Source organism: Arvicola amphibius, chromosome 8 (assembly GCF_903992535.2).
Source record: "Arvicola amphibius chromosome 8, mArvAmp1.2, whole genome shotgun sequence".
In the NCBI taxonomy this organism is placed as follows: domain Eukaryota; kingdom Metazoa; phylum Chordata; class Mammalia; order Rodentia; family Cricetidae; genus Arvicola; species Arvicola amphibius.
Window position 1 is genome coordinate 39,988,696 of NC_052054.1, and position 10,976 is coordinate 39,999,671.

Genomic DNA, 10,976 nt, shown 5'->3' on the forward strand with positions numbered 1-10,976 from the left:
TAGAGTAAATCCATGAAAAGCAGAACTTTCCTTTGCCAATGGCTACTCTTGATAATTTTCAGGGTATTAAATTACAATCCAAAGGTCATTTTATTAAACATGTTAGGAAAGAAATAAGCATAAGTATATATGTTTTAATTCTCATAAGTAATATAAGACTCAGTATTAACCAGGAATGGACTTCTTATTATATTATCAGGCTCAGTTAACACCAACATTTTTATTATATCAGTGTTATGAGGATTATAAGATCACACAGTTTGGGGAAAAACATCTTTAATTCACAACTACTCATTAGTCCGCTACATCTGGGAGCAAGGAAAGATGGTTTTACTGAGAGAATAAAAGAAACAAACCATATATTTTCACAACTTATGGCAAGTTAAAAAAATCAAGGCTATAGGCATCACTTTAACAATCATTCCTAATCCAGTATGTGTAACTAGCAGGTCATAAGAGATTGAAAAATCGTGAAACATATCATCAGAGCTTACAATGCCCTTCACTGAAAAACTTCAAAATGATGTAACCCTGATAATTGCTAAAAAATGAATTTACACCCTGCAGGGTAGGAGTAATAAGGCCAAACTATCATTCCTCAAAACACAGCCATCATGCTAATAGCTCCACCATAAGTCTGAACGATGCAATTAATTCCCTGGCATTTATGCAAGTTTTCTACGATGAATCCATGTGAACTCAGACATCATCAGGCAATATTTATGTGCTGGGTACACAAATAGCCTTGCCACTCACAAACTCCCTCCTTAATGCAAAAACACCAGCATATCTGTCTCATTTACATTAGCCTCAGACATGGCACGTGCCACACATAAGGGTGGCTGACAGGAGACTTCAGTAATGGTAGCTGCCCCGAAACAGCCTGGCAAAAAGAATTTGTGGCAAACCTGGCATTCTGATAAATATGGAGATACCCAACTGCAAGGAATCCGGGATAGATAATTCTGTTTTCAGACATTATTTCTGGGTCATTTTGCAATAGTCAAAGTCCTCTAAAACTGGCACTCATATAAAAAAAAAAACCACAAGTTTAAGTGTTCGCTATTTAAATTAGTCTCCAGAATCTTCAGGAAACAAGATGTCACCTTGGCAGCCTTTTGCATGTGCCACCCTATCTTTAAATGTCAGACTTAAAACATCCAAGAATATTTCATAATGTTTCCCCCAGCCATATGTATTGTGATAGAATAATATTTGTTCACAGTATTTTAATTTGTAAGGATTAGACATGAAACCCCTTTAGGAAAATTCATAAATGCAGGAAATTGAAAGACCATGCTATGACTTGATAAATAAGGATCTTAGACTTAAAATAAAATTGTCACAACATACCACATTTTATTATAGAGATGAATGCACAGATGGTAGTTCCTTGTATACTATTTTATGACATCCCAAACTCAACAACCTAACTGACTTCAATAATAGACTACACAGTAAATCTTTCATAGGCATTTTAGGTTAGCAATGGTCCTAAAGCAGGAGGATAATGGATGGTCCACTCCATCACTTTGAGAGAGGGAAAACCACATTCACATAGTGTTCATTAACAACCATTGTTAGATTTATGTTATTAGCAGTAATATATGCATTACAACTTCTAATGCATATATTAAACATTACCCTAGGCTTCTGTAAACAGGAAAAGAGATTGTGCACACATACAGTGTTCAGAGCTACCTGCAATTTAATTTGGGGCTTGGAACATATACTCCAGAGTTACGAGGAGACTACCATAAGAACATTCTGGACAAAACAGAGGTCTAAATGCTGCATGAAGACAGTATAGATGGGGAGAGAAAAGTGTGAAGGGGAGAATGGGGGGAGCTCGGAGGAATGGGGTGCTTGGGATATAGGAAGGGTGGATATGGGAGCAGGATATATCTTAATTTAAGGAGCCACCTGAGGGTTGTCAAGAGACTTGACCCTAGAGGGGTTCCCAGGTTTCCAGGGAGACGCCCCCAGTTAGTTCCTTGGGCAGCTGAGGAGAGGGAGCCTGAAAAGGCCAGTTCCTATAGCCATACTGATGAATTTCTTGCATATCACCATAGAACCTCCACCTGACGATAGATGAAGAAAATGACAGAGCCCCACATTGAAGCACCGGACTGAGCTCCCAAGGTCCTGATGAGGAGCAGAAGGAGAGAGAACATGAGAAAGAAAGTCAGGACCGTGAGGGAACCTCTATCTGGCGATAGATGGGGAAAATGACTGAGCCCCACATTGGAGCACTGGACTGAGCTCCCAAGGTCCTGATGAGGAGCAGAAGGAGAGAGAACATGAGGGAGAAACTCAGGAACTTGAGGGGTGCGTTCACTCATGGAGACGGTGGGACAGAACTAATGGGAGATCACCAACTCCAGTTGGAATGGGACTGATGGATCATGCGACCAAACCCGTCTCTTTGAATGTGGCCAACAGCGGGGGCTGACTGAGAAGCAAAGGACAATGGCGCTGGGCTCTGATTCTTCTGCATGGACGGGCTCTGTGGGAGCCTTCTCAGCTTGGTCGATCACCTTCCTGGACCTGGGGGGAGTTGGGAGGTCCTTGGTCTTAGCATAGAGTAGGGAACCCTGAGGGCTCCTTGGCCTTGAGAGGGAGGGAGGGGATGTATGCGTGGAGGGGAGGGGAGGGAAGGGGGAGAAGGAGGGGAGGGAAGGGGGAGGAGGAGGGGAGGGAGGGGGAGGAGGAGGGAAGGAGATGGAAATTTTTAAATATAAAAAAATAAACCATAAAAAAAAGACAGTATAGAGAATTTCTCCATATGTGCAATAGGACTGGACCAAAGTCAAAGCAACTGTCACTATAGTTCTTCAGGGGCACAATGAAAAACCAGAAGACTCAAATTAATGACCTTAATATTGTGCCCCAGAAAACCTGAAGAAATCCACCCATGCTAGAGCACTTTGTCTGAGCACTCACTCTTTCAATGGGTTTCAGGTAAGCTTATGAAGCCAAGCCTCTTCATATAAGCTGTGGCCCCTGATGACTTTCCAAGGCTGCCTTAATTGGCAGTGCCTGGCAATACACAGTACTTAGGCCCATTAATTTTTGTTTAACTACTAATATAATTGTTAATACTTTTTATTTTCATGGAAATATTTCCAAAGGAAAAAAAAAAATCCCCATTTCTAATAAAAAGCCAAACATTGCTGTGGTGACATTTTCCTCCACGAAGAAGATAAAGCCAGACAATTTGGCATGCAGCATACGTTTTAAAACTGTACAAACTACCAAAGACGATAGAAAGGCAGATGAGAACATTTTAAAAATTAAAATGTCTTTTGATTGCTCTGGGTTGTGTCCCGTATTACAGAGAGGAGCTGTCAGCCTTGGTACCTTTATAAATGATGGATTCTGTACAGCATAGAGTGGCATGGCAAAGATATTTCAAATTTTATTTTGAAAGCATTGATTCCCATACATCTTTGAAATTAAATTTCCCTCATGATTCGACTCTAAACCTCGTACCCTACACTAAGAAAAAAACAGGAGAAGGAAAATTTCTCCTTTATCGTCTAGCCAAACATAAACTACAGGTAGAGGGTAGAAATCTCATGGATTAAGCATTTTATGAGTCTGATTTTTCTCTATTGAATACAGTCTTTCTTGTCTTTTAAAGTGCCTGGGTATGTCTTGCATTCCTTCTATTTCTCCTACATTTGTAAAATACAATGAAAAGGCTAGTGTGTCTAGCAGTGTGCTTTGTTTCTGCTTATCTGATATTGCACTAGCCAAGATTTCATTATAGCATAATAAATGTTTGCAGAATGAATGAGTGGAATGTCAGCTTCTAATTCTCTGATCTCCTTTTTATTAATATTAAGTTTCCCAAAGGTTTTCTCTTTTTTGTGCCCACTTTACTTGGGAAATATTGAACAATCCTTATGCAGATTATTTTGCTATGTACTTTGCTAATAGGCAGAAAATACCATTGAGTCTTTCCATCATAGACCTGTGAATTATGTATAAAACCAGCACTGAGTTTTATTGAATTTTGATGCTTATCCATTTATATTTAGAAAGCTAAAAATGAAGAAAGATGTTTCTTCACGGGGCTAATTACTAAACTCCCACTGTCATGAAAGTCATTTTTCCCAAAAGAAAAGCCAGCCAGTTAAAGGAATATGATCAAAAGAAAATGTTTGCCCTTCATACTACAGCACATAGTTTATTATAATGTGGTGCACAGTGTAAATACTATGGTCATGAATTAATCATGGCACTTATTTAGGCTCTATCAGTAAGGACACTCAAAATGATAACAATATAAGATTTTAGAATGCCTAAAATATGATTGTAAATCTAAGAGATAATATAGATTGTTTAAAAGTTTAATTACTGCTAAATAATAGGAAATATTTGGTTTATTTCTCACTTGATTTCAATTGTATGGAATGCCACCTCTGCTCTCCACACTGCATCCCTTCAAGAATTTTCAGTGAACCACTATAGGGACAATAGAGGCTGAAAGAAACTAAGAGAGGTGAATTCAACAATTAATGAAACCAAATAAAGTCTGTCTTTCTGAACCTAGTCTGTTTTGTGTCATGTATGTATCTTCCAGTTTATGTTGTTGCAACACTAAACAGTATCTTAATCTGTATATATTAAAGACATTGTTGATTGACTGGCGTGTGGATGAACACGTAGCTTGATTCTATGTCTTGGCACTGTATTAATTGTGCTGCAATGATCCTGAAAGTACAGATATTTCGTTGACTTAGTGATTTTATTTCCTTTGGACATATTCCCAATAGTGGAAGTGCTGGTTCATATGGTGTCTCTCAAATGTTTGTGGAATTGTCAAAAGTTTTTCATAATGGTTCTATGAATTTGAATTTGCATTTTGAGTAGCAGAGCAACAAATTTACTTTTTTCTTACATCCTCTCACACACTCATTATCTTTCTCCTTTTGGTAACAATTATTCTAATGGGGATGAGCTGACCTCTCCTTGTCTACAGCTTTACATGTCTGCAGTGAAATATTGAGTATGTTTTATGTAGTCGTTGTTTGCCAGCATGTGTTACTTTAAGAAATGTCTATTCAAGTCCCTTCTTCATTTTTAAATCAAGGGGGAGAGAGAGAGAGAGAGAGAGAGAGAGAGAGAGAGAGAGAGAGAGAGAGAGAGAGAGACAGAGAGACAGAGAGACAGAGAGACAGAGACAGAGACAGAGACCGACAAACAGAGACAGAGAGACAGAGACAGAGACAGAGACAGAGACCGACAAACAGAGACAGAGAGACAGAGACAGAGACAGAGACAGAGTGGAAGACAGAGAGTGGGAGAGGGACAGACAGACAGACAGACAGACAGAGACAGAGAGACAGAGACAGAGACAGACAGAGTGGAAGAGAGAGAGAGTGGAGGAGGGAGAGAGAGAGAATATGTGTGTGTGCATGTGTGTATGTAACTGACCTGTTAAGAATCCCATCTGTGTTTTAAATATTAAAATACCGTAAACTGTGTAATAAGTAAACACTGCCCCAAATTGTAGTCTGCTTCTTCACTCTGATGATTATTTTTTCATTCCACATACAGAGGTTTTAAGGGTCTGGTTTTTGATTTTGCTTTACTCTTATATTCTCTGTGCTTTGAGGTAATATCCAAAAGTCATCACTGACTCCAGTGCCATGGAGCTTTTCCTTCGTGCTTTCTTCTGATAATCTTACAATTTCAAGTTATACATTTGCATTTTTAGCCACATTCTTTCCTTCAATGATATGATGAAAAGAGTTAAGTTTCTGCTTCTAAATGTGTGTACTAAAGAGACAGCACAATGTTACGGAAGGTATATTCATATGAAATGTCTAAATTAAATAAATCACCATATATATATATATATATATATTATGTAGAACAACTTCTTTACCTTGTCAAACTTAAAGTCAACATTTCACCTATTACAAATACTTCATGATCTTATTCTATCACCTGAAGAATGAATCCAAACAAGAGTTCTTCTACTCTACTTCTATTAGTTGAGGCAGTGAAAGGTTGCTGGTAAAAGTTTAAAGTACTCAGCTTGATAGGAGGAATGAGCTCAACATATCTGTTCTAGAGCAAATTATTACATATAGTGGCAGTGTACTGCATCTCAGAGCCTTAAATACTCATAAGAAAGAGAATATATAGGAAATAATGAATATATTAATCAGCTCCACTTAATTATTTGCCAATGCATATGTTTCAAATAACATGCTGTAAAATGACATGTATACATGTGTGTACTTCATGTGTCAATTTTAATAAATATCTAAAAGATAAAAATATGTACACCATGATATAATATACACGTTTTAAATTTGTACTTTAACAAAAAATAAAGATTTTAGAGTATAAACACGTTAGATGTGAACTCTTGGAAAAGGGACTCTGCTGAAATATAAGGGAAATATTACTGCCAAGAAAGTGATAGAGAAATGAAGCACTAAAAGGTTGTTCTTACCATGAACACATATGTAGTGTTGATTGGTTATTCGCTGTACTAATTTAAAAACACCCCTCTCTCTTGGGGTCATTAATTTTTAGATCATAACACTGTAATTTTGGAAAAAATTAAGTGCATCATGTTAGGACCCTTCAAAGGCTATCCTCAGCAATTATTTTGTGGTCCTCTTCAATATGAGGAACAAGATTTAGGCCTCTCTGTGTTATCTTAAATCAGAGCCCGTGTAACAATTTCAGTTCTCCAGTCAGTGTGATGTACAGGAGGGGCCTGGTGTCACAGGCATAGACAGCGTCACTAGTGCACATGCTCTGTGGCTTGATGTGCAGCCTCATCACACACATGGGATATATTTTAAAAAAATAAAATGTAGAGTGTAAAAATAAAAATAAAATACTGACTCATCTATCCAATCACTGCATAAATATTTATGAAGGCACTATTTTTACGATATTGGGTAAGGTGTTATAAAATTTAGGAATAGAAAATGGAGCAACATACTTGCTTCCAAGAAGCCTCCAACACAAAAAGTAATTCAACAAGGAAGCTAAAAGAATATTGCTTGTCTGCCCATTTCCCCATGGACTCCTTTTCCAGATTCCTGCAAGTCACGCCCTGGTACACTCACCCCTCAGCTCAACTCCAATATTTCCTCATCTGAGGTGGCCCACAGATGGACAGGACAACTTGGCAGATGGTCCCAGGGAACTTATATCACTTTATCCCCCAGCCTCCATGGTTAGGAGAATAGGGATGCGGGCATCCATTCTAGCCTCCTAGCTGCTTCCTGGACCATTCCAGGACTGGTCTGACTATTTTCACAGTTACCCTGCAGGGCTGTCACGTTAGACCCTCTGCTTGCTTGTCCACTTTATTCTCAACGAGATTCTAACACACCACTTTCACATGAGCTTCTTTGCAGAGTCAGCTGCTAGAGACAGGGAGCTATAATTAGTGTCTTTCCTACAGAAACTGCACTAGTTAAAACAAATACAATAACTGAGATGCTGAGCCTGAAAATTATACAAAGGGGGGAGAAATGAGAAACTGAGCTTTGGGGGGACAGTGTAAAAGTCGATGAACAGCTACAGCAAAGTTCAGGAATATAGTTAGATTTCCAAAATCTTGAAAGGATCTAAATGAAAAAAATTAAAATGGAATGACATCAACTTTTTAGAAAACTGGAAAATATGGAAAAGTTTCAAGTAAGGATATGATCTTTAAAACTCACCTTATGATTCACTCAGTAGGTAAAGTCATTTCTTGCTGCCAAACATAATCAGAGTTCAACAGTTAAGAACCACATGGTAAAAGGAGAGAACTGACATCCAGTTCTCCTCTGATCTTCACACATGCACCACACACACATAAATGCATGCATATATGAATAAAAGTATATTTAAAAATTAAAGATTAACTAAATAAATCAGAATAAATGCTACCACAATATTCCTGAGCATCCCCTTCCCTTATAAACACAAAAGAGGATAACATTAAACTTGAAAGACATGCTGTGCTAATATTTTACCCTTTCTCCTGGAGGATGAAATGTATCAAACAAAAGCCAACCCCTATCAATATGCACATGAGTTGTAAAACGTAGACACACTCTGAAAGGAAGCTCACATCTCTGGGTTCCAACCCATTACTTCCAACCCTTTAAATCAGTGCTTCTCAAATATTCTAATCCTTCAATCCTTTAATACAGTTCCGCATGTTGTGGTGACCTCTGACCTATAAAGTTATTTTTGTTGTTATGTCATAACTGTAATCTTGCTGTTGTTATGAAGAGTAATGTTAATATATTTTAGGGAGAAAGGTTTGCCAGAACTGACAGGTTGAGTACTTCTGCTTTAAATGAACAAAGGCTGTCGACAAATATTCATTTTAGAATTACACACTCTTTTATCCTCACCATTCCATTTCTAAGCATGGCTCAGGATCAGCCTGTGATATGTAGACCCAGTACATATTGATACAGTATATCTCATTTTGAACCACACAATGATAGCAATAGTTTTTGAGCATTGATGCATACAGTCTCACAACCATATGTCACAGTCTCCAGGGAAATATTTTCACCTTATATAGTTTGACCTATAGTGATGCTCAATAATATGATGGCTTCCTAATAAAGATTATTTACTATTTCTTGGCTCCAGATAGTGTTAATTGCTCTAGGAAATAAAATGTTGCTATCAGACCACTTAAAGGTCCTTAGTTTGGAAGGACTTGACATTCAACCTAGCAGTTTTCCCCTTAAATGCACAGTAACTCATAAGAAGAGCTTGAACATATGTTCTATCCCTTCCCAATTACCAAGGCAATGGTATATTAAATCTCTTTAAATAATTATTTAATACTTTTCCTAATCCCTCGACCCTTTAATGCAGTTCCTTATGTTGTGGTGACCTCCAAACACTAAAAATTATAACTGTAATTTTGCTACTGTTATGAAGAGTAATGTAAATACAGGAGAGATCGGATTTATACATTAAAACTGAGTTTTAGTTTATTGTTATCTACATAGTTGTAAGAGAAATGATAAGACTGCATAATTTTTGGTAGTTGAATAATTCTTACAAATTTGTTCATTAAAGTCGGAGTGTATTTTAGTAACTTTAGACAAAAAAATAAATTCTTCAAAATTGTTGATATATTCAAAGTCTGTTGAATTTGTAGTGTCCCTGAAAGGTCATGTCTTGAAGGCTGGCCCTCACTCAGGAGCGCTCAGTGGGAATTTGAAAAAGCAACTGGACAGTGCAGGTTGTGGTCTCTTTTCTCAATTGATTAACCAACTGATGAGTTCAGAATTTGCTGAGGTATTAGGATATATCTTAGATATATGTGTGATATCTTAGACTATAAGACATTGTTGAAGGCAGTGGAACTCCCAAGACAATATCTTGTCTCTAGCATAAGCTCCTTCTCAAGCTTGTTCTCTGTCTCTCACTATCCATAAGATGAGCTGCATTGCTACACCCCGTGCTTGCCACCAAAACCAAGTTCAGTACACCAAGCCCAGTGAAACAAAGGCGCCATGTGGCAATGTACTGTAATTGCTGAACCACAACAAAAAGTAAAGCTCAATTTCCATTAAGTCTATTTTCTTCTATATTTTTAAATTATTTTTATAATAGTATTCCTATTATAATTTGAGACTTTCATAAATAAATTTTGATCATATTCATTCTACTCTATCAAACCTTCTCAAATGTGTGTGTATTTGTACACACCCAAATTTCCTCTTCCTCTCTCCTTTAAAAAAAAACTATTGAGTCCAATTTATAACAATAATGGGGCAGATGTGGTCATGCAGTAATAAAAAATATTACTAGTTTCCTGATGTAATTTCAGGATTTACCATCTATCATTATAAATGCTACTTGGATTAATATCTTAAAATAAATCTTTCTGTTAACTTTATTGAATAATATAACAACTTTGCACATTATTTTTTTCTGTCTTTCTGTAAGACTTTGATATAGCGTAATTAAAAGGATGTCATTATTGCTGTAAGATCCAGTGGCTTTTCACCAGTTTTAAGCTAACTGGTAATCCAATTACTGAGAATTTCCTCAAATAATCTTATGATATAATCTCTCCAAAGGATATAGATTATGTTTCTTTTTGCATAGATTAATTAGCATGATGTATGCTTGATCACTATTATTGAAACATATGCATCAATATTTTTAAAGGCTGTTATAGAAAGAAATGAAAAGACATTATTTTAAGCCATGTTTGAAACTATTTATTATTTTTTAAATAAAGCATGAAATTCTTAATTTAAAAATTGTGTCCTATCAACAATTTATCTTTGTTCTTAAATGTAACCCTCCTGCAGAATGATGAGGTCTATGTACCATAAGTCATTGTCATCCTTGTACCCTTATCTCCAATTCAATACCTAGAATAGACAAGTCACTCTCTGGATATTTGCAAATAAAATAATAAGTAACCAAGGGATAGTGTGTGTGTCTGTTTGTCTCTTTCTGTCTTTCTGTGCATACATGTTTGTGATGGTGTGTCCTAAAATGGATCTAGGAGGTATTTCTAGAAGTATTATTAATCAGTGCCTCATTTGGTAGCTGTATTAAGACTATTGAAGTGACAAGGAGTCCATCTGTAAATGCAGCTTGCTATATTGCCTTTAAAGCATTTTATGCTTTTACAATCTGCATCAACCTAATTACCTCATTTTCCTTGATGCAATGTTGATATAAATTCATTTTTTTATTCCTATTAACATGCCACTTAGTTCATGACCCTTGAGATAATATCAATTCTAACATGCAAAACATAAATCATAAAGGATCACAGTCTATGCAATAAATGTCTACAAATTAGAAAGCCAGTTTTAACCAAACTTCACACATTAGAGATTTTAAATAAAACTATGCCATGATAATTAATGATTGATTTTTATATAGATGATGATCACAATAGATAGATGATAGATAGATAGATAGATAGATAGATAGATAGATAGATAGATAGATAA